The sequence below is a fragment of the Balaenoptera acutorostrata genome, chromosome 13 (assembly GCF_949987535.1).
Source record: "Balaenoptera acutorostrata chromosome 13, mBalAcu1.1, whole genome shotgun sequence".
In the NCBI taxonomy this organism is placed as follows: domain Eukaryota; kingdom Metazoa; phylum Chordata; class Mammalia; order Artiodactyla; family Balaenopteridae; genus Balaenoptera; species Balaenoptera acutorostrata.
This window is the reverse complement of record NC_080076.1, coordinates 87,707,299-87,733,339: the sequence shown is the minus strand read 5'-3', so window position 1 is coordinate 87,733,339 and position 26,041 is coordinate 87,707,299. Positions and strand designations below refer to the sequence as shown.

Here is a 26,041-nt window from a genome sequence, read left to right as displayed (position 1 = left end):
TCTCGGGCAGGTTGCTGAACGTCTTTGGGCCTCAGTTTCCCCATCTGTGAAATGGGGTCAGGATGGACGGCCCAGGACCTGGCACGCAGTGACCGTGCGTGCAGGAGGGGCTATTATTATTGCTGTGGTGACCATCGTGGTTGTTTTGCCTGTGATCAGCACAGGTCTCTTTTGGGAGCCCGGATAGGTGGCCTTGGGGGCTGGGGCGCTTGCGGGCGGGGGTCAGTGTTTCTCCTCATTCTCCTCCTGACTGTGTGCCCCCCTTGGATGGACCTGAGCCCCCTGGAGTGGGGCCGTGTCCCCCTCCGTTGGGCCACAGCCCCTCCTCCCCTTTTGTCCTCCCCCAGGCCCTGTCCACTCACATCCACACTGGCTGTGGCCTTGGCTTGGCTGCGCCGCTGCCCTGCCCCCATGCCCTGGCCGTCGCTGGCTGCCGCAGTCTGGTTGGGGAATCAGAGACCTGGGTGAACTCTCCATGATTGCCTCTCCGCAGCTTCAAGGAGAGCCGGCCTCAGCTGTCACTTGAGAAGGAAAATAAAATATCCCAGTGGCTCCTCAGTGGAAGAGCTGCCTCCCTCCCGCTCTGGCTGTCTGGGCTGCTTGCTACAACAGTGACAGGGAAGGGCGACACCCGGCCCCAGGGGACAGGGGAGACTTCCCTGTTCATCGGGTGTGAAGAGACGTGTCTGGCAGACCCAGGCAGCTCTGGGAGGGGTGTTAGGTCCCCCACACCCTAACGCCTCAGGGCCCTGGCCTGCTCCTGCCCTGGGTGCCTGGGTCACACTGCACCTGAAGTCCCCAAATCCAGCCTGCAGAGATGGCTTCCGGAAGTTATGCCTGCCCACTGGGGGCACTGCCTGGATCTGCGGGATCGCATTTCGGGCGTCTGTAGAACACGTTTCGTGGCTCGCTCGTCTTGGCCTCGTATGGTTCACACTGCCACATGGAGGCTTATGTGGGCACCACTTCCCTTTCCTCAAAGTGGCAGGCATTGCAGCAGCCCCCGGGCCCCGGGTGATTTTGTAGAACTTGACCTGTGCCCACTGAGGGGGTCTGAGATGGGAAGGCAGGGGCTGCAGGTGGAGGAGCACCTTTTCTCCAAGGCTGGCTCGGGGACCTGGTTCCAGCCCTGAGGGTCCTGGGCAGGGACCTCGTCCCAGCCTCCCGGGCTCATTGGCAGATTGGTCGAACTTGACCTTTGCCCACTGAGGGGGTTGAGATGGGACAGCGGGAGCTGCAGGTGGAGCATCTCCTCTCTGAGGGCCGGCGCCAAGGCTCCTGGGCTGGCACGGCAGAGCCTGGCAGGGGATCCTGCCCTGGGAGGAGGTGATGACTGGGTAGGGATGTGGTGGGTTAGTTGTGGCTCGTGTTCCTTGTCAGGCGCTGGCTTCCGGCCTCTGCGCTGACTGGGGAGAGAATCGTGGCGAACCCGCCCCCCGGGGCTGGGGTGGGGAACCACTGAAGTGGGTGGCAGCCTGGCTGTGCAATCCCCCCTTGGAGCCTCAGTCTGTCCATCCGGGAAATGGGTAGCAGCAGCTCAGGAGGCTGCAGGGAGGATTAGGTTGGGTTACTGCTGCCCAGCTCAGGGTCTGAGAACACAGGGCAAGGGTACCACTAACAGTAACAGCGCTCAGCCTCATGTGCATGGTTAAGGCCGCCTGGGCGCCCGTCCTGACCTCTCCTCTCATCGGCTGTATAACCCCTGGGACAAGTGACTCAACCTCCCCAAGCCTCAGTTTCCTCATCTGTAAAATGGGGATAATAAAATAACCTACCTGGGGACTTCCCTGGCAGTCCAGTGGTTAACACTCCACGCTTCCACAGCAGGGGACACGGGTTCGATCCCTTGTCAGGGAACTAAGGTCCCACGTGCCATGCGGCGCGGCCAAAAAAAAAATGCTCTGTAGACTTTAAAAAAAAATAAAATAAAATAAGTAAAATAACCTACCTGAAAGGTTGTCGGGAGTTAAATGAGTATGTAAAGGCTCAGCTTGGTGTCCTCATGGGAGTAACTAAACGCTAGTTATGGCCACTGTTATTATTGCCGTTGTTGTTGGTTTTGTGACTGCAGATTGGATGTAGCTGAGTATGAGGGAGTGAGGGCTGCCTGGAGGAGGAAGCCGTTGGGCTTGTGAGTGTGGGTGGGACTCGGATGGGTATGGGAGGTGCATGGGGGGCTTTTCAGGGGTGGGGAGTGCAGGGATTGGGTGAAAGACGGCAAGCAGGTCCAGGCCTCCCCCAGTGCCTTCTGTGATCCTGGCCCCACTGCACCAGGCACTGTGTTAGGTCTGTTGTGAGTCGGCTGGGCCCACTGTGTGCCAGGCCTTCTCTCAGCCCTGCTGTCAGCTGCACCTCACAGTGTTGGCCCTACTGTGCTGAACCCTCCTCTGTATGCAGTCTCTTTTACTCTGAGCCTCACCCCACTGTTCCCACTGTGCATCTGCCTTTGCATCAGGCCTTGTGGCCTCAGTGAGGGATAAGGCAGGCCCTTTCCTGGAAGGCTCAGGGTCTGCTGGAGGTGGCCAGGCAGAGCTTTTGGGTGAGGAGGCGGTGAGGACCAGGATATGACTGGACTAACTGGAAAGGCTTATTCATCGAGGGGAGGGGAGAGGACATCATAAGCTGGGCTTTGAAGGGTGTGTAGGAGTTCTTTGGAGAGACAACTTGCTGTCACTTATACCAGGGCAAGTTGTGGGCACAGACCTGTCTGATACGGGTCAGTCTGTTTGGCTGTGAAATGAGTACACTGGGGAGGAATTTGCCAGGGTCCCTGGGAGTGGGGGTGGGTCGGGGGATTCAAGAAAGGGTTCATGTTCCAGCTTTTTTCTTTTGCTTCCAGCTGAGAGACTTGGGACAGGTGACCATTCCATGCCTCAGTTTCTCTGTTTCCCCATTTCTCTTGGAGTGTTGCTGTGAGGGTCCTGAAGCGGGGAGACGCAGAAAGTGCTTACTGTGATTAATAAGCTTGTTGAGGTCTACGCCGTGCCAGGCACTGCTCTAAGGGGCTCTGCTGTATTAACTCATTTAATGGTCACAGCAGCCCTTCGAGGGGACACTGTAACCACCCCTCAGTTTATAGACAACGAAATAGAGGCACGGGGAGATGAAGTGACTTGGGTGCCCAGTGCAGGAGTGGCCGAGCCGCGACTGGCATCCCGGCTGCCTCCGTCACTGCCTTGCCCATCATCTGCAGGCACTGCGGGGGCTCTATCAACACCCCTCTCCTTCCCACACCTGGAAAGTGTGCCTTCTGGGGCCCTGCCGAGGGTACGGCCCACGTGGCTGGAGGCCCAGAGGAGGCTGGGCTGGGAGGGAGGATTTGTTCTAAGCCCTGGCTTGTGCAATCACTTTTAGCAGCCTGCCCAAGGAGCAGGTGGAGGCAAAGGCCTGGTGTTGCTAGGGCCTCAAGTGGCCAGCGGGGTTGGGGCCTTGCCCCTGGGTGGCTACGGCACAGCCTGGTGGGAAAGGTTTGGAGGTACTGAGGTTCAACTACCAAGCACTTGCCTGGCACTGAGACTGCAGCCCTCAGGTTCTGACCTTAGGAGAGACTCCAGTGCGGAGAGAGGCTGAGGCTTGGTCTGGGGAAGAGGACACCACCTCCATGGAGCCGACAGGGATTGACCCGGAAGTGTCCTCCCTGGCCATGCCTCACACTGTTCTACTTGGTTATGTGTTAGATCCGAATGTGCCCCTCCCCTCCCATGGCCTCGACCTGGAAATAAAACCCAGGCCAGTATCCCCCCACCGCCCACCCTCGCCCTGTCCACCACTGCTTCCAGTTTAGCTGGGTCCCATCTCCAGGCCTCTGCATTTGCTGTGCCTTCCTCCTTATCTCTTCAGCCCTGGGCTCCAGTGTCACCTCCTGGGAGACGCTACCTGTCTTCTAGTCCTTCCCCCACCCCCCATCATGCCTGTCATTCATTGCAGGTTTATGCTGGTTTATGTCTGTTACTTCAGTCACTGCCCTTTGACGTCGTCTTGCTCTTTTCTTTTTTCTTTCTTTTATTTTATTTTTTTATTTTTGGCCTTGCCACACAGCTGTGGGATCATAGTTCCCGGACCCGGGATCAAACCCCGTGCCCTCGACAGTGAAAGCGTGGAGTCCTAACCACTGGACAACCAGGGAATTCCCCATCTTGCTCTTTTCTTGATGTATCTGTGTGGTGTTTGAGTGTGGGTAGGTGTGACCGTGTCCCCCGAGGACCCTTGTCTTTCGTATTCATGGCCCCATCCCCGTGCAGGGGTTCTGTCAAGCTTGTCAACTGGCTGAAGTTTGATGCTGGTCTCCCAGTCAAAGCTGGACAGCTGTCTCTGGGTTTGAACCCAACTGGCTCTGCCTTCCTGCACCTGTGTGGCCTTGGACTGCTAGCTTCCTGTCTCTGAGTGGGGTGGATGGACACTTTGGGTCAGCCTCTATGGCTGGGGTAATCTGGGTGGGCTTCCTGGAGGAGGAAAAAGCCAGTGTTATGCTGGTGCTGGGAAGGCAGAGGAGGGGGTGGGAGGGCAAATGGCAGAGTTGAGGGCCAAAGCTCGGAGGGGGGCCTGATGGGGCTTGTTTGGGGGCTTGGTGCCATGTGGGGGCAGGTCTCAGCCCGTGGGCCCTGGGGAGCTGTTGAAGTGCTTAAGGGAGGGTTACCGAGGCCCTGGGGGAGGGGAACCCTTGGAAACCGTCCTCTTTCGTGTATCTGCTTTGCTGGGAAACCAGTCTGGTCAGCCCCCCTTCCCTTCCCTCCCCGACTCTCTCCCCCAGGGGTGGGGGGAGAGGAGGACGGGGCTGGGGTTCAGCAGTTGGGCTGGGCCAAGACGGGACCATGGCTGGAAACACGGTGCGGGGGGCTGGCTTCCCTGCTGAGCCTTCCTGGGCCGAGCGCGCGTGTGTAGGAGTGTGTGGAAGCACAGTGTGCATGAGCATGCATGAGTGTGAACAAGTGAGTGAGTGAGGCCGTGAGTATGTGCGTGTGTGACTGAGGACGTGCAGGAGTGTGAGCTCGAGCGTGACTGAGACCTTGAATGAGAGGGTGTGCTCCCTGGCTTGACCCCATTGCACAGGGGTCAGAGCTGCCCCCCTCCTGGGAGGCCCAGGGACCCAGGGACCTTCTGGGCCCACGGAGGTCCCATTGGGTGCAGCTCTGCTCAGGGAGCTGTTGAGCCCCCTCCCTGCGGGGGGCCACCTCCCCACTCCCGCTCTCCTTGTTCACGCTCAAGGAGGGTCCCCCCCACCCCCAGTGCCCTGGCTTCCGAGGCTTAAAGAGCTTGGACCTGGGTTCAAATCCTGGCTCTTTCCCTTCCCTTCCTGACCTTGAGTGAGTTACTGCTCAACATCGGCTTCCTGGCCTGGAAACAGAGGCCCCCATACCTCCCTCCCTCCTGGGATGGTTGTGAGGATTACATGAGGTACCGGGGAAGCAGCTGGAGCACAGAAAGGCCACAGGAAGTGTATGTGGTTCTCCTTCCCTCCCCCACCCAGAGCCGTCGCTGTCCAAGCGGGAGCCCAGCACAGCCGCCAAGGCTCCTCTTCATCCCTCGCCCGCGTGAATTCTACTTGCAAAATGCTCTCCATCCCATCCACTTGCCCCGCTTCCACCCGCACCCATCCTCCACTCCACAGCCCGAATGCACTCTCCAAATTCCGGTGGGACTTCTCCCTTCTCTGCATGCGAAACCCTCCTAAGGGTCTCCCTGCCCCTGGGAATAAAATCCCAGTCCGAGGGGCCCTGCGGCGATCAGCCCTGCCTACCCCGGCGTTCACACACACTCTCACTCCGCTCCTCTTCCTTCCAGCCTCAACGCTGTGATCAGCTGTTCTCTGCCCGCATCCCCCCATCCTCTCGCCAAGCGCACCTTTCACCTTCCTCCGTGGGGCACAGCGTGGCTGTCGCTTCTTCCGGGAAGTCCCCAAGTTTTCTAGGCTGGGAACTGCTCTCTGGACCTGTGTGTAGTCGGCATTGCTGGGAGATGCTCTGTATGTCCCCCTGGGGCCGGCCCAGGCCGGTCTTGACCTCACGCCATCAGGTGCTCTGTGTCCATTTGGGGACCGCAGGGGGGACTGGCTGGAGCTGGGAGAAGGTGGGAAGCAGGCGGGGTCTGATCTCCCAACCCTTCCAAAGTGGTGCCTGGGGAGAGCGCCCAGCCACCTGACCCTGCCTGAGCCCTTTGCAGGACCTGCTGGAGGGGGCTGGCCACAGAGGCTTCTGGGAGGCCGGGATGGCTATGGAGACATGCCTGGGCCTCCCTATTTCCAGCCTTCCCGCAGGGCCCTGTCTCTGGAGCTGCCACAGATGGCAGGACAGGTGTCAAGCCTGGAGGCATTGTAGCGAAAAAAACCTTAAAAGGACAGGAAAGAAGGGGCAGGATCCTTCCCCATGAGCTGCCTGCAGCTGCCCCTTTTAGGGCTCCTTGGGGTCTTGGAGCTTAGCTGCCAGCCCCTGCCTTGGGGTAATATAGCCCTCCGCAGGAGTTGAGTGCTGCTAGTGAGCCCACGCTGGCTCTGCAAGCACTTTACCTCCATGGTATCCCTGTAAGGTCGGTGTTTTTAATGTACCATCGTTCCCATTTTTAAAAATTAAAAAAAAATTTTTTGGCCACGCCATGTGACTTGCGGGATCTCAGTTCCCCAACCAGGTATCGAACCCGGGTCCTCGGCAGTGAAAGCGCGGAGTCCTAACCACTAGACCACCGGGGAAATCCCCCTCGTTTCCATTTTAGAGATGAAGAAACTGAGGCTCAGAGAGGTGAAGCTTCTTGTCCCAGGGTGCACAGCTAGGAAGGGCAGAGCCCAGATTTGAACCCAGGGAGCCTGGTCCCAGAGCCTGAGCCCTGCATGCAGCTGCCTCAGCCTTGTGAGAGCCGGAAGCCGCAGCTCCACTTGCCTTTGATCTCTGGGTGGGGGCAAGGGGTGCAGAAGGGGTTCCCTAAATGTCCACTCAAGGCTGAGATGTTTGCGAATGGACGGGTCTTGGAGACAGCCGTGGGGAGTGGGCCCATTTTCTGGATGGGAAAACCAAGGTCAGAGCCTCCAAGGTCACAGCCTTCAGTAGAGGAGCTGGGACCACAGCCAGGGTTTTGATCTCTCTCTAGTGGTCTGCCCATTACTATTTGTTTACTTGTTCTTTTTCTTGCAGACGCTAACACAGTAAAGAATGCATAGGGACTTCCCTGGCTGTCAAGTGGTTAAGACTCCACACTCCCAATGCAGGGGGCAGGGGTTCAATCCCTGGTTGGGGAACTAAGATCCTGCGTGCCGCACAGCACAGCCAAAAAAAAAAAAAAAAGAGTGCATAAACACGTGGCTGCAGATTAATGAATAATTGTTAAGGAGTCACGTGTGGTCTTCTCTCCAGAGGTGATTAACATCCTAACTTTTGTGGGAATCATCTTTTAGTTCTAGTGTGCCTGCCCCTGCAGACCTCTCTACTCGTGAAAGTAGAGTCTTGACATTCCCAGAATCTTATAAGTGGAATCCCCGCGTGTGCTTAGCGTCTGAGTCTGACATCCCTCCATGTGGTTGTGTGTCTGTAGTTTGTTCCATTTTATTGTGGGGTAGTATTCCATGGTATGGATGTACCGCTGTTTGTTTATCCCTTCATCTATGGATGGGCTGTGTTCAGTTTTTTGTGATTATGACTAAAGCTGTTATGAACATTCATGTACACATCTTTGTATGAGCATATGTTTTCATTTTTCTTGGGTAAATACCCAGCAGTGGAGTTGCTGGGTCATATGGTCACCCAAATGTATGTTTAACTTTGTAAGAAACTGCCAAACTGTTTTCCAAAGTAGTTGCACCATTTTGCATTGAAGTAGTGACGTCTGAGAATTCCAGTTGCTCTTCATTCTCGTCAACACTTGGCATTGTCTGTCTTATTTTAGCCATCCAGGTGGGTGTGTAGTGGTCTCTTAGTTTGCACTTTCCTGATGACTAATGATATTGAGCATCTTTTCATGTGCTTATTGGCCATTTCTATATCCACTTCTGTGAAGTTCTATCAGGTCTTTTTGCCTATTTTTCTATTGGGTTGACTGGCTCTTATTTATTTGTGAGCGTGCTTTTTATATTCTGGACACTAGTTTTTATTGCGCTGGTTTTGACTTTGAATGGTGACTCAGAAATTCTTGAATGAGAGTCGTAGGCCCACCCCTCCGTCAGGTGTCACTTACTGACTTTTCATAGGGTCCCCTGGGAAGTTAATGGGGGATTTTCACAGCGACAGTGTGATCTGGGCCCAGGGTCCCTTGGGGGCTTTGCTGGGGTGTGGGCTGCCTTTATAACCACATAGTTCGGATTGGAATCCCAGCTCTGTGACTTCCTAGCTGTGGGACCTGGGGCGTGAGACTTTGATTCTCTGAACCTCAGTTTCCCCCTCTGTCAAATGGGGGAGCAGTACCACCTCATGGGGTTGTCGTGGAGAAACACTTGGCCTTGATGTACACAGTACCCCAGGTCCAGACCAGTGGGCCTTGTCGTCTCTACCCGCACATTGATGTGGTCATACCTTAGCCCATTCGTGGGGATGCTGCGATGCTTGCTAACAAGACCTGTGTTTTCCCCTGCAGGTCCCCCAGAGCCTTTGAGGACACAGCGTTGCTGGTGGCTGTTTCTGGTAGGTTCACATCTATCCCTCCTTGCTGTCTCCAGCGGATTCATATTGCTGGGACCTTCTCGTGGGCAGGGGGTCGGCAGTTGCTGGGGTGCCAGGTTCTGCTGGCGGATGTGGTGGTGGGCTCTGTGTGGCCTTGTGGGCTGGGGTCTGGGCAGCAGTGTTGCCCAGGGTGGAGGCTGTGGGTTCCCCCGGGATGGGGTATTTTCTGGCTGAGTGCATCGATGTGCAGATGGTACCTGGGAGAAGGGGTTGTCCCAGCAGTGCAGCTGTGTGACGGTGGGTTTTCTCTGTCTCTGGGGTTCATGGCCGCACTGCTTCTGTGCCCTGATGGTGGGCTGCAGGCTCGGAGAGGGTGGAGCCTGTGTGCTGGCCCTCGAGTTGGGACGTTGGACGTTGGAGGAGGCCCTCGGGCCGGACACCTGGGTACCACCGTGGTCGCCGTGCCCAGCGGGAGAGCCGGGCTTCCAGTCCTGGCACTGCCACTTCCATGCTGGGCACCCAGGACAAGTCACTCATCTCCTTGTGCCTCCATTTCCCTGTCTGTAAACTGGGGTGGTGAGTGTCCCCTCGTAGGGTTGCTGCGACAATGAAAGGAGCTGATATGGAGCAGCGCCTGGCACAGAGGAGATGCTCAAAAGCGCATCACCACAGTGCTTTTCGTGTCACCGCGTTTTGTGACCCTCACAGCGATGCTCCAAAATGGGCTGTTATCCTCATTTTATAAATGGGGAAACCGAAGCACAGACGGGTCACCTGTGCCATGTCTCAGCTGGAAGCAAAGAGCTGGGGGTAATTCTTTGACTCTCCCAGGGAACCTGGCAGATTCCTCCCCAATGCACCCATTTTACAGCCAAGGAGACTGAGGCCCATGTGGGGCTGGTCTGTGCCCACTGCCCTCCCTGTCCCCCCGCCGACCTGGTACATCTGACGGCAAGGGTCTCCCCAGAAAGCTTCTCCACCAGGGGGAGTGGAGAGCGGTCCTAGGGGCACTGGCAGAGTTTGGGGTGTCAGGGAGAGGGAAGGCAGTCCAGGTGAGGGTCAGTGGGGTGGGCACAGGCTTGTTTTTTTTTTGTTTGTTTCTTTTTGTTTTGTTTTTTTGGCCACGCGGTGCGGCTTGTGGAATCTTAGTTCCCCGACCGGGGATCAAAGCCGGGCCCCAGCAGTGAAAGTGCCGTGGAATTCCCAGCACAGGCTTGGAGGAGGGGATTCAGGTACCGGCCTGGCTGGTGGTAGAGGTAGGCATCTTTTATTTTATATTCTTTTCAACCAGGAGAGGCAAGTGGTCCCAGGCAGGGACCCTGGAGCCTGGCTGCCTGAGTGCGTATCTCTGTCTGCCGCTTGTTATCTGCGTGACCTTGGGCAGGGTCCTGAGCCACCCGGTGCCTCAGTTTCCCCATCTGTAAAATGGGGATGGAATCAAATCCCCCCACAGAGCTGGCGATTGTTGCTAAGATTTTTGGTTTCTGTATTTTTGTTGGAGCAGCCGGGAGCCCTGGCAGAGGAGGGAGCTGAATCTGCGGGTCCCCTCCCTGTGTCTTGTCCTTGCCCCCCCCCGGGGACAGGGGGACCAGCTGACCCAGGCCTGGGAGAGGCAGTCATGTGGCCAGAGACCCCTGTGGGCGTAGTGAGGAAATGCCCCACCCCCCACCCCCCAGCCTTCTGGAGAGTCAGGCAATTTGGGGAAGCAGTAGAAACACGTCTGGAGGGCATGTGGGGTGCCTAGCCCCTGTCCGTGCCAGTGAGGAAGGGCTGGTCAGTGGGTGCAGCTGCTGGGGCGCAGGCACTGGCCCCCGGCAAATGACAGCTTGACCCCTTCCTGGCTCTGTGTCACCGAGCACTGTTCAGCTGCTGGGGCTCGGGACGTGGGGCGTGGGTTGCTGCGAGCACCAGTGCTTAGTAGGTAGGAAGCGCTCACTCAGCGCTCCCAGCATCTTTCTTTACCTCTTACCGACTGAGCTGTTCTTCTAGGGCTGGGAAGGGTTGTCAGCCGGGCCTGGCCCCGAGGAGGGCCAGAGGAGGGTCTGAGGAGCCCCCAGCCCAACCCTTGGCGTCCACGATGGGGTCGAGATCTGGCACTTTCTGCTCAGCACTTCTGACTGCTGTTCCCTCATCAGGGCCACACCAGTGCAGTAGGGACTGGGGGGCAGTGTCCTGGGAGGGACAGTGGGGGGAGGTGGTCACCTGTGCAGCCCCATTCTGCAGAGGGGCAAACTGAGGCCGAGAGATAGGAAGGGGCCTCCCTGAGGCTGCAGCGCCGAGAAGCAGGTTGGGGGCGGGTTTCAGTCCTTGTCTGTGACACCCAGCCCTGGACTGGCGTTCTGGGTCTCTGGGGCGGTTCTGCAGTGGGCAGGCCTCCTGCAAACCTGGGTGCAAATCCCAGGGAGCTGAGACACTTCTGTGCCTTGGTTTCCTCATCTGTCAAATGGTTGTCCTCCAAGGATTGCTGAGGGCACTGCTGGGCATGTCCTGGCTCAGGACTGGCTGCTATTGGGAGATTTTATTTTTCTTCATTCATTGAACGATTCTTTCTAAAGCACCTACTGTGTGCTGGGCCCTTTTCTGGGTGCTGGAGATAGAGCTGGGAATAAGCTGGACAAGAATCCCGTCCTCCCTGGGTCAGGCAGACAGTTCACAAGTCAGATACGTAGTGTGTCCTTCGGTGGGGAGCGCTGGGGTGAAGAACCAGCAGAGAGGGGGTTTGGGGAGTGTGTGGGTGGTCTGGGGGGTTGCAGTTTCAAATGGAGGGGGGTCAGGGTGGGCCTCCCTGAGAAGGTGGCATTTGAGCAAAGACCTGCAGGAGGAGGCAAGGGAGCCTGCAGGTCTCTGGAGGAAGGGTTTCCCAGGCAGAGGGAACAGCCCGTGCAAAGGCCCTGAGGCTGTGTGGAATGGGCCTCCTGGTTTGCAGGAGTCTGCATGAGTCAGGCCTTGCTCCTTTGTTCCTGAGCCTTTGGGGGCCCCCAGTAGGCAGGAGGGAGGGACAGCTTTGGAGGTTGCCTGCTTCCTGAGCCAGGCCCTGGGCCCCACAGAGATGGGTTTTATCTTGGAACATGGGGGACACCAGTGGTGGTCCCCCCAAAGGGATCAGCCCAGCCGGGTTTTCTACCTGGAGTTCTCGGTGCCTTGGAAGTTGGAAGGAAGGCGGCCTTGCCTGGGGTGATCTTCCCTCCTTCTCCTCCTCTGCCTCTCGGTCCTCTATCCATCTGCACCACAGACCTGATGGAGAGCCTTCCTCCTGCGGCTGAGTTATCTGCTTGTCACTCCGTTGGCCCCACCCGAGGACGATAAAAGGGCTTTTTGTCTGCAAGCACTTAGCTTCCTCCTCTGGGGCGATCCATCACGTCTGAGGGAGGCCGAGGCAGACAGACGGGGGAGGGGGCGGAGGGGGTCCCTCCCCCTGCTGAGGAAGCCAGTGCTCCTAGGAGAGCCCCCTGGCAGGACCCAAGGGGCTCCTCAGCCCAGAGACAAGGCCTGTCTGGGGACGGGCAGGGGCGTGTGGCAGGGGGGCCACCGGGGGGCATGGAGGCCGGGCAGATGCTTTGGGTTCCCCTCCTGAAGACAGAGGCACAATATGGACCCCACACCCAGATGCTCCAGCTTGGGAGGCCTTTTGAGACCCTCCTCATCTTGGCGGGGGGGAGCGGGCTGGGTCTGGTGGGCCCGGAGTCAGGGGCAGGGGAGCAGGCATTTCTGAGAAAGAACCACAGTAAGAGGCAGAAGGGGAGACGTGTGCGGGTCGAGGAGGACAGAAGTCCTGGATGATCATGTAACAGCAGCAAACACTTCAACACCGCACTGTCCTTATCCCCATTTTACAGATGAGGAAATGGAGGCACAGGGAGGTGATGTGACGTCCCCTGTGTGCAAGTGCAGAGGGAGCCCAGCTCCAGAATCTTTTGTGAGGGTGGCGGTCCTTGGAGGAGGTGGCGTGTAGGCTTCGACCCTGCGGTGGTTGGGGGGGAACGCTGGGCATCCTGGGCGCGGGAGCTGCGTGAGTGCGGGGCACCGGTAGGAAAGTGGGGTTTGCCCCAGCCTTGAACCTCTCCCAGCATGGAGAGGAGGGGGGAGGGGTTGGGGGTGGGTGGAGGCTGAAGGTGGATGGGAGGGGGGCAGCCAGGCTTTCTGGATCCCCTGGGGAGGAAGCTCAGGACCAACCAACCCGCAGGCAGACAAGTGGCCAGGTGTGTGTGGGGTGGCGGGGGGAGGTTCACAGGGCTGGGATGGGCAGAATCACACCTCTCTGGACTCTATTTGCCCCACCTGGGCAGTGGGTCGACGAGCTCTGCCCCTAGTTGGGGGGACGCTGGTCCCTTCATTGGGTGGAGGAGGAGAATGCGTGGGTGGTTCTCTCTCCTTCCAGCTCAGGATGCTCAGCCCTGGGCAAGCTGTCCTTCCCCCTCCTTCCCTCCCCTTCCCCTCCTCCCTGCATCCCCCACCTCTCCCTCCTCCTTCTTTTTCCTTCCCCTCCCTTTCCCGCAGCCCCCCTCCTTCTCCCCACAGGCCACCCTCAAATGACAGCAATTAATGGTGCCTCTGATGGCGGGCTGGGAGGACGAGGCTGATAGTTGAGCGTGTCTGTCTGCGGCTGGCCCTCTAATCGGGCCCGGGGGACGCCCCTCCTGCCATGGCTGCCAGGCGCTGCCTGCCTGCTTCATCACTCCCAGGGCAGCAGGAGCCGCCTTCAGACAGGCACATGGGAGCTGGCACGGAACCCCTCAGTCCCTGACGCCCCCTCCCTGCCGTCCTTTTCCTATTGTCTTTCTTCTTACGTAAATGGGTGGGCTCTGGGGTGACCCTGTCCTGCCCCAGTTGGTGTATATGTGATGGCCTGACTGCCAGGACGCCCCTTCTCCGTCAGGATGTCCTCTCTGCCGGCCAGCTCCTGTCCCCAGGTGACCTCTAGGGCATACTGCCCCGCCCTCAGGGCCAGCTCCTCCCCACAGGGCCCTCATCGTTTTGTGTCCGCTCTCCTGGGAGGAGTGAGTTGGGTGGAGTCAAGGAGACTTGTCCTGTCCTGGACAGCAGGCATCAGTTAAATGCTGGAACCCTGGCAGCCTGGACCCTTCAGTGGTGCAGGCAGCTACCCAGGCTGGGAGTCTTGTGGCCGGGGGCTTATGTAGGGCGGGGGGACAAGAATCCTGGCCAGCCCTGTCCACACTGGGCCTGGAGCTTGCCCGTTCATTGTTTAGCAGCAGCAGTAACGAGGCCCCTGCTGTATGCCAGGGCCTGCAGCAGGTACTTTTACCTTGGTTCATTTTAGTGTACAATAACTCTCCAAGGATCATGCTATTTATAACCCTGCTTTTGTAGATGACAGGCAGAGAGGCAAAGTGATTTGCCCTAAATGACCCAGGAAGGAAGGGATAAATCTGGGATTCAGTCCTTGCCTGATTTGTCCAGGGCTCATAAATCAGGGGCTTTGGGGGAACTTGAGGGGCAGTGAAGGAACCAGCAGACCTGACCTGGAAATGGGGATATAGTCCCTGGGCATGGGGATTGGAGTTAGTGGTGTTAATATATGTATATATTCTTCTGTTACAGTTAAAAAAAAAAAAAAGCCTATTGAGATGTAATTAACCTGTAATAAGACACACCCATTTTAAGGGTTCAGCTCCATGAGTTTTGACAAATGTAAACATTCATATGACCACCACCATCAGGTTGTAGAGCATTTCCATCACCCCCAAAAGAATCTCCACCCACCCTGCACCAGAAGCAACCACTGATCTGCTGTCATAGAGGTTATAGAATCTTCTAGGTTTTCATAATAAAATTATCATAAAGTATGTACTTTTTGGTGTTTGGGTTCTTTCGCTCTGCGTGAAGTTTTTGAGATTCACTTGTCATTGTGTGCATATATGATTCCATTTGTTTATCAATTCATGAGCTGATGGACCTTTAGGTTGCTTCTAATTCTTGGCTATTAATAAATGAAGCTAGAAAGTCTTTAAGCCACTTTGCTTTTTCTTGCCTTATTGCATTGGCTGAGGCCACAGGGTAGCAATGACTAGCAGCAGTTGGGGGTTTCAGGGTTAGCTAGCTGTGAGTGTTGTTCTTAATAATCCCATTTGACAGTTGAGGAAACTGAGGCTCTGAGAAGTCAGGTGACTTATCGAAGGTCATTTGGTGAGAGTTGGGTGCTCTTTCTCCTTCTCCAAGCTGGGAAGTACCAGCCCCATTGGTTGCACCGATGTGCTTGCTGGTCCAGAGGGTCACGTCAGGAATTGGTGACAGGGTGGCGGTGCCTAGAATCACCCTTCTTCCCCCTGGGTTTCCTCTGCTGGAGAGATGAAGGTGTAAAGGATGTTTTGCACCTTCCGCCTTCCAGGTCAAGCACTGCCTGTTGGCACTGAGCACTGTTGAGTGCATGTGAGGCTTTGCGTTTCAGTCACAGAGGTCTTCTGGGGAGCTATTTTGGGGCGAGGCAGGAGCATGAGGAGTGGGGGTGGGGACAGAGGAGGGGGCCCCCTCCTCCCTCGCCCGAGGGGTGTTAGCCAAGATGACTTTTCAGAGAAGGAGGCCTGTAAATTAAATAAGCAATCCCGTAAATAAATAAGTAATGAAGTTAGTGGGGTGCCTAATTACATCAAATTCATAATTATGGATGGATGCCTGCCCGATAATTGTACTTGTTTTTAATCTTCAGCTCTGACATGTATCTCCTTCCATCTGATAGGAATCCCTGCCCCCAGCTGGAGGGAGGAGGGAGGCGCTGCCTTTCTGGGCTCCCAGTGAGCCTGGGTGGTGGTGGTCCCCCAGACACCAGGGATCCCGGTGGACTTGTCTTTATCCTGCAGTTGGCTTTGTAAACCTTTTGAAATTGCAGCAAATGACAGCAATAGCAATAACGGGGTTGATCATAGTAATCATGTTGCACTTTACCTGTTATAGTTTATTAATCTTCCAACCCCCCTGTGAAGCAGGGATTGTTGTCATCCCTACTTGACAGATGAAGAAACTGAGGAACAAAGAGGTTAAGTGACTTGCCTGAGGTCACACAACCAGTGAGATTCGGACCCAGGCTGTCTGCCCCAGAGCCCGCATCCTTCCAGGTCTCCTGACTTAGCCTCCGGGTCCTCTTGTGTGGGTTACCTGGAATGCTGTCTCTGCTGAGCGTGTGCCCTTTGAGGGAGATGCTAACTTAGGGTGGCTCAAGGCACCCAGAGGCTTAAATGCTGAAAAGATCAGCTCATTCCTTCCACGACTGCCGTAAATCCAAACAGAAACCATTCTGAACCATGAAATAAAATTTTGTTTCATTTAATGACACAGCAAGCCCATGTGCAGAAATTAAAATAGCCTCTTTCTAGATCTTCTCTTTCTTTTTCTGTGGCTTTGATTTGCTGGCTCTTTGGACACTCGTTGTCCTGCCTGTGATAATGATCATGAGACCCATTTTCCAGATGAGGAAACTGAGGCTCAGTGAGGTGGAGGGACTTGAGTGAGGTCACACAGCAGGTGGGTGCTGGGGCCGGCATTCTAACCAGCTCTTACCACCTGGTTTGGGGCCACGTCAGGTCCCTGGCATGGAGGGGTCTGCCTCGCCTGTCCGAGAAGTGAAGGGCCCGTGCACGCCACAGGCTGGCTTCGCTGGGGTCCTTGCTGTGCTGGGTGGCCAGGAGACCAGCTGCGCCCGTATCGTTTGGGGGACAGAAAGGATGACAGTGGCTGGAGGGGGCAGTATTGTTCTCACACGCCATCTACGCAGACCCCAGACCCCCAGCCAAAGTCACTGCCTCTTTCACGGTGTGCCCTGTGTCTCAGACATCTGACCCTGTCAGGGGCAGTGGGGCCTGGGCCCTTGGGATGCCCAGGCCTCCACCAAGAGTTGCCCCACTGCAGACTGCAGTGAGGGAGCACGTTTCACTTTCTGGGGTGCCCGATGGGGCCTGCATTTTTGGGAGTCCAGCAGGGGCTGCAGCTTGGGCTGGTGTGGGGCATGTACACCCTTGTGCTGACTTCAGTCTCGTGGGGTTTGGGGGCTCTCCTGCCCCTCCCTGTAGCCTGGGACGGAGAGGGGAGTTGAGGACAGACTCACATGAGGAATTGTGTGTGTCCGTGTTGCTCCTGAGGGTTGGAGCAATCCGGGGAGGCTGCCTGGAAGAGCTGGAACAAGCACGTTGAATGAAGAATAACAAACATACCTTGTAGGAACTCCTGTGTAAAGCACTTCAAACAGGACCAGGCACAGAGCAAATACTGCATTTATTACCCAAGCCGACATTTCCTGACTTTTTGCTTGCTTTAGTCCTATGTGAGAGTTTGCCATTATCATTATTATTAACCCTATAATCTCTAATGATTCCTGCACATTTACTTTATGCCAGGCTGTGTTCTAAATGTATCATATACATTCACTCATGTACTTCCTGAGGCAGCCCTACGAGGTAGGGGCTAGTATTATCATCCCCATTTTATATGTGAGGATGCTGTGGGCAAAGAGAGGTTAAGTGACTTCCCCAAGGTCACACAGCTGGCAGCTGGCAGAACTGGGATTTGAACCCAGGAAGCATGACTCCACAGCACCTGCTGTTGATTATGGGGACTGTGCAGGCACCACCTGCAGCCCTCCCTGAGCCTGGATCCAGAATGAATCCCTTGGCAGGGCTGCACCGGCGGTGGGCCAGCCTCCCCGTGTAACGTAGGGCCCTCAGGCATGCAGCAGCTGCTCTGGGCTGGGCAGGACTGGTCAGGACATGAGGGTCTGCTTCCTGCCTCCTTGCAGCCAACCTGGTGTCCCCATGGCCTCCTGGGAGTGGGGTGGGGTGTGATACACAGCAAACAAGATACCAGGGCCTTGCCTTGTGGATCCCACAGACTGATGGGGAGATGGGCAGTACAATAAACAAACATGCTGTTGCAAGGCAGGGAAATGCTGGTTGTGGAATAACGCAGGGTGGGGCAACTCTGCTTTCTGGGGGGCTCGTTTTAGGTAGAGGAATCAAGGGTGGTCTCTGAGGAGGTGGCAGTTGAACTGAGACCTGGACCATGAGAAGGAACCAGATCTGTGCAAGGAAGAGGGATGAGCCAGCTAGGTCGAGGAGGGGGGGGAAACAGCATGTGCAAAGGCCCTGGGGTCATGATGTTGCAGGAATGTTGAGAGCCAGGGGCAGCAGGAGTAGTTCTCTGGATCTGAGGCTGTTCTATAGACCTCAGGGGTTGGGTCCTTTACCACATTTAAGGCAGAAATCAAGTTTAATGGCTTTTGCTTCTCCCTTTTGTTCTTTTGCTGGTTGATTAATTTACATTTATTGGGCACTTGGAATGTTCTGGCTATTTGTAGGCCACTGGGGTCAGAGTATGGAAGTCAGGCATGGTTCGTGCCTTTGAGGAGTTTAGTGTCCAGAGGGAGAGGGTCAGTTAAACAGTAAGGGTCATGTGGACAGAGTTCAGGCTGTATCACTGGAGCGTAACAAGTTTCGAATTTGCCTGTGGTCAGGACAGGCTTCTTTGGACAAGTATCAATTGAGGCGAGACCTGAGGGTGATTAGTTAGGACTCCTGAGTTGTGGTGGAGACACATTCAGGTTTAGGCCACAAGGAGGAATTGATGGGCATTCCTAATGGCAAAGTCCAGGGTAGGACAAGTTCAGGCATGGCTGGATCCAGGGGCTCAAAGCACACCTTGGAGAGCTGGCTCTGTCTCAGCTCTGCTTCCTTCTGTGTGGGCCTTCTTCTCAGGCAGGTTCATGCCACCAGCACAGCAAGCCGGGGGGAGGGAGAGTCACCTGCAGCCCCAAGAATGGCACTCCTTTCTCTTTGCCATTTCCTTGCCAAATGAAGCCTTCAGTGCTTGTTCAGCTATTTTCAACACTGGGGGGAGGTGGCCAAGGTGAGGGAAAGGAGTGTTCCAAACTCAGACGCAGTCAAGGAAAGGAATGAAGCAAAAGGGAGGGGTGGGGATTGTGGCTAACTGGCATGCTGGATATTCTGATTTTTTTCCAAGAGAAGTTGGAAATCTGGATTTTATAAGCAATGTCCTAATTTTAAAAAAAACATTGTGTGTGCCAGAAAGAGCTTCCCTGTTGGCCACAGCTGGCTGTCATCATTCTGTGGCCTCTGTTCTTAGCTGTGACTTTCATCTCAAAATATTTTGTCCTCCGTGATCTGGGCAGACTGGTCCAGGGAATGTCACAGATGGTCCCAAGACTTGAGAATTCACATTTAATGCCTCCAGAGAGATACCATTTCCAAAAGTGGAGGCCTGAGGCTGCAGAATTTCTCCCAGAGCCCTCCAGAGGAGCTCAATGTGTTCTGAGAGATAGTAAACCCTAGTGCTTAGTGATGTAGATTTGGGCATCACACCCCCCCCACCCCGTGTTCAAATCCTGACTTTGTCACTACTAGCTGTGTGCCCTCGGGCAAGTCACTTCACCTCTCTGTTCCTTCGTTTCCCCATCTGTAAAATGGGGATGATAACACCCCGTAGGATTGTTGTGAGGCATCAAGGAGCAGACAGGTGTGAAACCTGTTCTCCCCAGTGCCTGGCACATTGGGAGTGTGTGTCCCTGGTCTGGTGTAATTTGTTCTTCCTGGGTTGGGTTCCGGCATCTGGCTGGGTGGCCAGGAGCTTTTCTGGACACCTCCTCCTTCCTCTGCTGCCCAGGCGTGGGGTCCCCTGCCCCAGCCATCGTTGCCAGTTGCTCTGTGCCCTTGGCTGCAGGATGGCACTGCACTTCGATGTGAGCAATTAGCCCTGCCTGCGGCCAGCTCACAGCTGCTGTGGGTGGGAGCGGCACCTTTTAAAAATAAAAACAGGGACTTCCCTGGTGGCGCAGTGGTTAAGAATCCTCCTGCCAATGCAGGGAACATGGGTTCGAGCCCTGGTCTGGGAGGATCCCACGTGCCGTGGAGCAGCTAAGCCCGTGAGCCACAACTACTGAGCCCGCGTGCCACAACTACTGAAGCCCGCGCGCCTAGAGCCCGTGCTCCGCAACAAGAGAAGCCACCACGATGAGAAGCCCACGCACTGCAACGAAGAGTAGCCCCCCCTTGCCGCAACTAGAGAAAGCCCTCGCACAGCCATAAATAAATAAAAATAAATAAATAAATAAATAAAAACAGCACAGGGGAAACCAGCCTTAGGGGACAGTTCACTACCTTTAGCCAAAACAGCCAAGGGGTTAACTGTGATGCTTTTGTGCCTGGAAGAAGTAGTGAAGTGCAGTGCATTTGGCCTGGGGAAGTCTCCGTTCAGGGGCAAAGGCTCCCCATCAGGGAGGCCCCTTTCCTGCCAGCTGCCTGTGAGTGGCTCATGGATACGTCTTTCAGGGAAGGGGGTCTGGGTTCTTTGGGGTCTGTTCTTGTCTGGCGCAGGCCGGGAGAGGGCCAGCTGCAGGGGGCCCCCTGGGAGAGGGGAAGGATGATTTCCTCAAGATGCTCAAGCATTTGCCCCTGCAGCTTCCAGCCTGGTCCCCTGGAATCAGTGTGGAAAGGAGAGGGAAGATGAGGGATGTTTCCGGGCATTTGATGCTGCTGAATTGTGAGTCTTGATTGTGGCAGTGGGTTGAGTTGTGGTCCCCCAAAGAAATATCCACTTGGAACGTGTGAATGTGACCTCATTTGGACAAAGGGTCTTTGCAGATGTGATCAAGTTAATGGTCTAAGATGAGATCATCCTAGATTCGGGTGGGCCCTAAATCTGATGACAAAAGTCCTTGTAAGAGAAGACACCCCGGGGAGCAGGCTGTGTGAAGATAGAGGCAGAGAAGGGAGCAATGTGGACACAAGCCAAGGAAGCCTGGTACCACCAGGAGCTGGAAGATGCAAGGAAGGATCCTTCCCAGGAGCCTTCGGGGGGACACAGCTCTGCTGACACCTTGATTTGGGGCAGCTGGCCTCCCGCACTGTGAAAGAACACCCTGCCCTCGCTGCAAGCCGTCCAGTCTGTAGTAATTTTTTTCAGCAGCCGTAGGAAACGAATGCAGTTGTGAATTTTATTTTAATCACACTTAAAGATCTGTCTGTGGACTATGAAGACCTACACGATCCCTGTAGGCTGACCTTCCCCGCCGTGCTGCGCTGCCACCTGACTGCTCCTGGAACTCACCAAGTGCGATGCAGCCTTACCTTAGGGCCTTTGCCCTGGCTGTTTCCTTGGCTCGGATACTATTCTCTGAGAAGTTTCCACACCTCTCTCTCTTACTCCATCCAGGCCACTGTTGAACTGTCACCACCTCAGAAACCCCCAGTCCATAGCTGCTGTCATTCCTTGAATTTCATCACATCTTTATCTGTGGTTGACTTCCTCACCTTTCCCCAAGTTACCCCCACGAGGGCAGGAATCTTTGTCTTGTTCCTGCTTATTCTTCGTGCCCAATGCATATCGCTGGCACTCCATAAATGTTTGTTGAATGTCTGATGTCTCCAGGCCTGAGGTCAGGGACTCTTAAAGGTGGACACGGCTTTCAGAAGGTCAGTAAACTGGACTGGAATGGTGTCCATTCAACCAAACCACCTTTTTATTTATTTTGAATTGAGGCGAAATTCACATCACGTAAAATTAACCATTTGAAAGTGCACAATTCATTGGGTTTTTTTAGTATGTAAACAATGTTGGGACTTCCCTGGTGGCGCAGTGGTTTAGAATCCACCTGCCAATGCAGGGGACACGGGTTCGATCCCTGGTCCGGGAAGATTGCATGTGCGCCACAACTACTGAACCCGCATGCCGCAACTACTGAAGCCCGCGCGCCTAGAGCCCGTGCTCCGCAACAAGAGAAGCCACCGCAATGTGAAGCCCGAGCACTGCAATAAAGAGTAGTCCCCGCTCGCCACAACTAGGGAAAGCCCGTGCACATCAACGAAGACCCAACACAGCCATAAATAAACAAACAAACAAACAAACAGCCATTGTACAGGGACTTCCCTGGTGGTCCAGTGGTTAAGACTCTGCGCTTCCACTGCAGGGGGCACGGGTTCAATCCCTGGTCGGGGAGCTAAGATCCTGCATGCCACACGCATGGTGCAACCAAAGAAACCCCAAAAAAACAAAAACAAAAAAAACAATGATGTAAACCAACCCCTCTGTCTACTTCTGAAATATCTCCATCACCCCAAAAGGGGACTCTGAACCCAACAGCACTCACTGCCCATCCTGCCTCCTCGCAGCCCCTGGCAGCCACCAGTTGGCTTTGTCTCTTTGGATTTGCCTGTTCTGGACATTTCATATAAATGGGATCATACAAAATGTGACCTTTTGTGTCTGACCTCTTGCACTTGGCATGATGTTTTTGAGGTTCGTCCATGTGGTAGCATGAATCAGTACTTCATTCCTTTTTATGGCTGAAGAATCTCTCATTGTGCGGATGGACATCCACGAGATCATCTTGTAAGTGGCTTTTCAGATGAGGAAACCTAGGCTGCCCAGGGAGGGGGTAGTCACCTGCCCAAATCTGGGAGCACTGGGGTTCAGTAAAGGAGAGGAAGAGGTAAAAACACAGGTGGATGTTTCTAGCTCGTTCTCTCTTTCTCATCCCCCAGCCCCCACCCTGCTCCCAACCTTTTTTAAAACATTAATTAATTAATTAAATTTTGGCTGTGTTGGGTTTTGGTTGCTGCACGCGGGCTTTCTCTAGTTGCAGTGAGCGGAGTCTACTCTTCATTGCGGTGTGCGGGCTTCACAGGCTCTAGGCGCGCAGGCCTCAGTAGTTGCAGCACGCGGGCTCAGTAGTTGTGGCTCGCGGGCTCTAGAGCGCGGGCTCTAGAGCACAGGCTCAGTAGTTGTGGCGCACGGGCTTAGTTGCTCCGGGGCATGTGGGATCTTCCCGGACCAGGGCTCGAACCTGTGTCCTCTGCATTGGCAGGCGGATTCTTAACCACTGCGCCACCAGGGAAGTCCCCCTGCTTCCAACCTTATCTCGGAGACTGGCCGGGTCGGGAAGCAGCCACGTGGGGAGGGAGCGAGTGGGGATCCCTTCCACTTGGAGCTGGATACTGAGCAGGAGCCGTGACTGTGGGTCTCCTCTGGTCCCTTGAGCCCCCCCAGAAGTGTAGTTTCTCTTAACCCTGACAGAGACAACAGGCAGGTGTGCCCCATTTCAGAGCTGAGCAGACTGATGTCTGCAGAGGCTGGGGGTCTTACCCAGGGCCAGTCGGTCTAGGGACCCCTCCTGCCTCTTTTTGGGGACCCCATGCTTCTGTGGCCCCCATCACAGTGTATCCTGTAACGTCTTCTCTTACCTTTTCCACCGTCCAAAGCTTTGCCCGAAGACAGGTTCCTAGAAGTACATGTTGGTGAATCTTGATTTGTTTTCAGAGCACCGAGGGATACTCACCATCAGAGGCTTGGGGGGTGAGACCTTCTTTTGCTAAGCGGACGACCACACACTAACTTATTCTGAATGGAAACTTGGTTTCGGTGACTGGCTCTGCCTAGAGGGGGCTGCCAGGGGCTGTTTCTGGTTTGTGATGATTTGCCATCTTCATAGAGTCACTCAGCAAACCATTTGCTCCCCAGCTTCTTGGAGGAGAGAGACACAAAAAGTGACCCCGGAATGACACAGCCCCGCATCAAACCTGCCCAAAGCATAAATAACTCTGGTGGGGTTGTGGATGTGTTACTCCTGATTCCAGGGCCAACCTCTGAGAAAGTCTGGGTGCAGGTCTGTGTCAAAAGAAACAGAAAAGAACAAAAGGAACCCGTGCGTTCTGACCCTGCAGCTTTGGGCTCCGCCGCCTGCCCGTGTTTTGGTGGGCCCGGTTTGGCCCATTCCTGAGTTTCATGGTCTCCTGACAGTCAGGGTGAAAGTCAATGGGCGGGATCTTTGGTCTAAAAATATACCTTTTGGTTGCTCACGTCTTTCTGTGCCTCGTTTTCCCCACCTATAAAAGAAGGCAGATCTGTAGAATTCTTCCACAATACTCTGGGAGAGGCTGGAGGGTGTTTTTTTGGGAGAGGCTGGAGGGTGAACTGATGAAAGTCAGCACACATGTGGCCTCCACGTGGGCCTCTTCACAGGTCACCTAGTGGCCATTCCGGTCCCCCGGCCAGTTCAGTGGCCAAGGACCTTTGTCACATACAAATGTGATCTGCCCCAAACACTCTATGAATCCCTGCTGACTATATCCAATGGCAGGGTTGATGCAAGCCAGATTTGCCTGGTTCAAACCTCAGCTCAGCCACTTTCCGGCTGTGTGACCTTGGGCAAGCCACTTGACCTCTCTGGGCCTAGTTCCTTCTTTGTATATTGGGTGCCCCTGCCTTTTGTTGTGCTGTCCTGAGGACAGATGGGTTAACATGTGAAGTGCTTATTACACAGCGCTGGACACACAGTACGTGTTACTGTTAACTGTCGTTGTCGTTATTATTCTTGGGAGGGTCTCCAGTCCACGGAGTTACATGGTTTGCCCAGAGTTCTCATGCTTTCCCTCCCCCGCTCCTCTCCCATCACTCCCTGACCTTGACTTCTAATGCTCTCCCCGCTTCACCACTGCACTCGGCCACACCATTTTTCTCTGTGCTTTTGCAGCACACCAAACTCGATCCGGCCTCCAGACCTTTGCAGTCGCTGTGCTCTGTCCCTGCATCTGTACCCCGTGGGACCCCTTGGCATCACTCAGGGTGCCATGTCAGGCAGACAGCATTGGGCCCAACTCCTGGTTGCTGGGGGCAGGGGAGCGAATCTGGAGATCCCTCTGGAGCTTCCCCTGACACCTCATCGCTGCTGCTCGGAGCGCTGGAGAAGCAGAGCAGAGCCTGCCCGGCTGCAGGTGGGAAATTGACACCCAGAGAAGCTCAGACCCGTCTCTGAGTCACACAGCTAGTTGCAGCCAAGGTTCAGACCCCTGGCTGACCACCAAGCCGTCCATTTTGGACTGTGTGTATGCGTGCGTGTGTGTGTGTTTGTGACTGTGTCTTTTTTCACCCTCTGGGCCTGTCACTGTTACGACCCTGGTTCAGAATACCAATGTGAGGGGGTCATGTTTGCTTTTCCTGAGATGACAAGGACAGAAATATTTTAAAGACAGAGCCTGCCCAGTGGCCATGTCACCCTGGAGACAGGAGGGCCGGGAAGGGACAGGGGCAGCGGCTTCGGTTCACGCCGGGTCCGGGCCGGGGCGGCCATGCCGCCCTCCGGGTGGACGGTCCGGCTGGGAGGAGACGGGTTAAGGACGAGACGCTGGCCTGGAGCTCGCTTTCGCCTGCGAGCGGTGAACAGTGAGGAGGTTTTTCTACCGAGCTATAAAAAGGCCTCCCCGTGTTTCAGCTCCCGGAGTGTCGGCTGGAAGCCCGCCAGGGTTACCATGGCGATGAGGAATTATTACTTACTGCCAAGGCTAGGAGAAAAAGCTCGTACTTTTGGCTTCCCAACGAGAGGAGTGGACTTATGTAATTCCCTGTGTTTATAGGCCCGGAGGGGCAGGAGGCAAGCAGGGATCCTGGGGCCCGACGCCGCGCTTTCACCCTGCTGTGGGTCGGGTGGTCCCGTGGGTGGTCCCTGGGGGACCTCTGCCCACCCCATCCAAGGGGGGGCATCGGGCCGGGGGCCTGGGGCGCCGGGCCGGCTGCAGGGCCCCCCCCAGCCGGGGCGGGAGACCGCAGTCTCGCGGGAAGGCGGCACGGCTGCTCGGTGGGGCCGCCCCTCTCCCGGGTCAGCCCTGGAGGAAGGATGGGTTTGAGGTTGGACGCGGTGTGTCCTCTGGAAGCCAGCAGAACAATGTGTGCGTGTGGACTCCGCTGACCCCCTTGCTGGCACCTTCTACCCCTCTTTCTTTTTCTTTTCTTTTTGTTTTTTCTGGTTTTGTGGGAGAGTTCCTTCAAGTTGTGTTTGGAGCTGACGTGAGCGAGAGGCCGGTCATGTGCTCGGGTAAGAGAAGTTTCCGGGCTTGGCAGTGGGCAGGGAGATGCGGTGTGACCCGGCCGCCCGGCGGGGGGAGAGGGGGCAGAGATTGGGGGCCACAGATGGCAGGAGGACCGGGACCTGCGCCGGGGAACCCATTTGGTGGCCGATGGGCTTGTGTTCTGACGCCCCAGTTCTGCCCCGGTTCTGCCCCGGCAGGCGGGCGATGGCTGGGGCACAGTGGTCCCTGATGCCTTATCAGAGTTGCTGAAGCCCCAGAAAGGGTGCTGGGCAGGCGGGTGGCCCGGGAGGATGGGAGTGACGCGTGGGGGGCGCAGTGCTGCTTTTCTGGAGCCCCCGTACCGCGCACGTCCCTGCGGGGGAGCGGGCAGGACCAGGGATCTGGTGCTCCTGGCGTCTGTTCATCGGTGCTGGCCCCGGGGCTGGGTTGGGGGCCTGGGGGTTTTGGGGGCGGGCAGGGGAGGGGGCCAGGTGCAGGCAGCGCTGCGGCTGTCCCGGCGCCCGGCTCCCACCGCCATGGCTCTTGGCTGAGTGCCCGTGTCTGGTTTGAAATCAGCGCCACTGGCCCAGGCTTGCCCAGGGACCTGGCAGCGAGGAGCTCGGATAAACACTGGAAAGTTGGAAGGGCTTCCCGAGCTCACAA

General features: G+C 55.8%; 1 protein-coding gene across 22 annotated transcripts in view; it reads left to right on the top strand.

Moving 5' to 3' along the window:
* NCOR2 (nuclear receptor corepressor 2) overlaps window positions 1–26,041 on the top strand; it is a 225,217-nt gene that overhangs the window by 22,502 nt on the left and 176,674 nt on the right. For 21 of the 22 annotated variants that reach the window (XM_057525959.1, XM_057525958.1, XM_057525940.1 and 18 more), the window contains exon 2: window positions 8,554–8,600. The gene's annotated coding sequence lies outside the window, so the exon portion shown is untranslated. Of the gene's footprint in view, window positions 1–8,553; window positions 8,601–24,942; window positions 25,405–26,041 lie in introns of those variants that run through there. The other variant, XM_057525939.1, reaches the window with a different exon arrangement.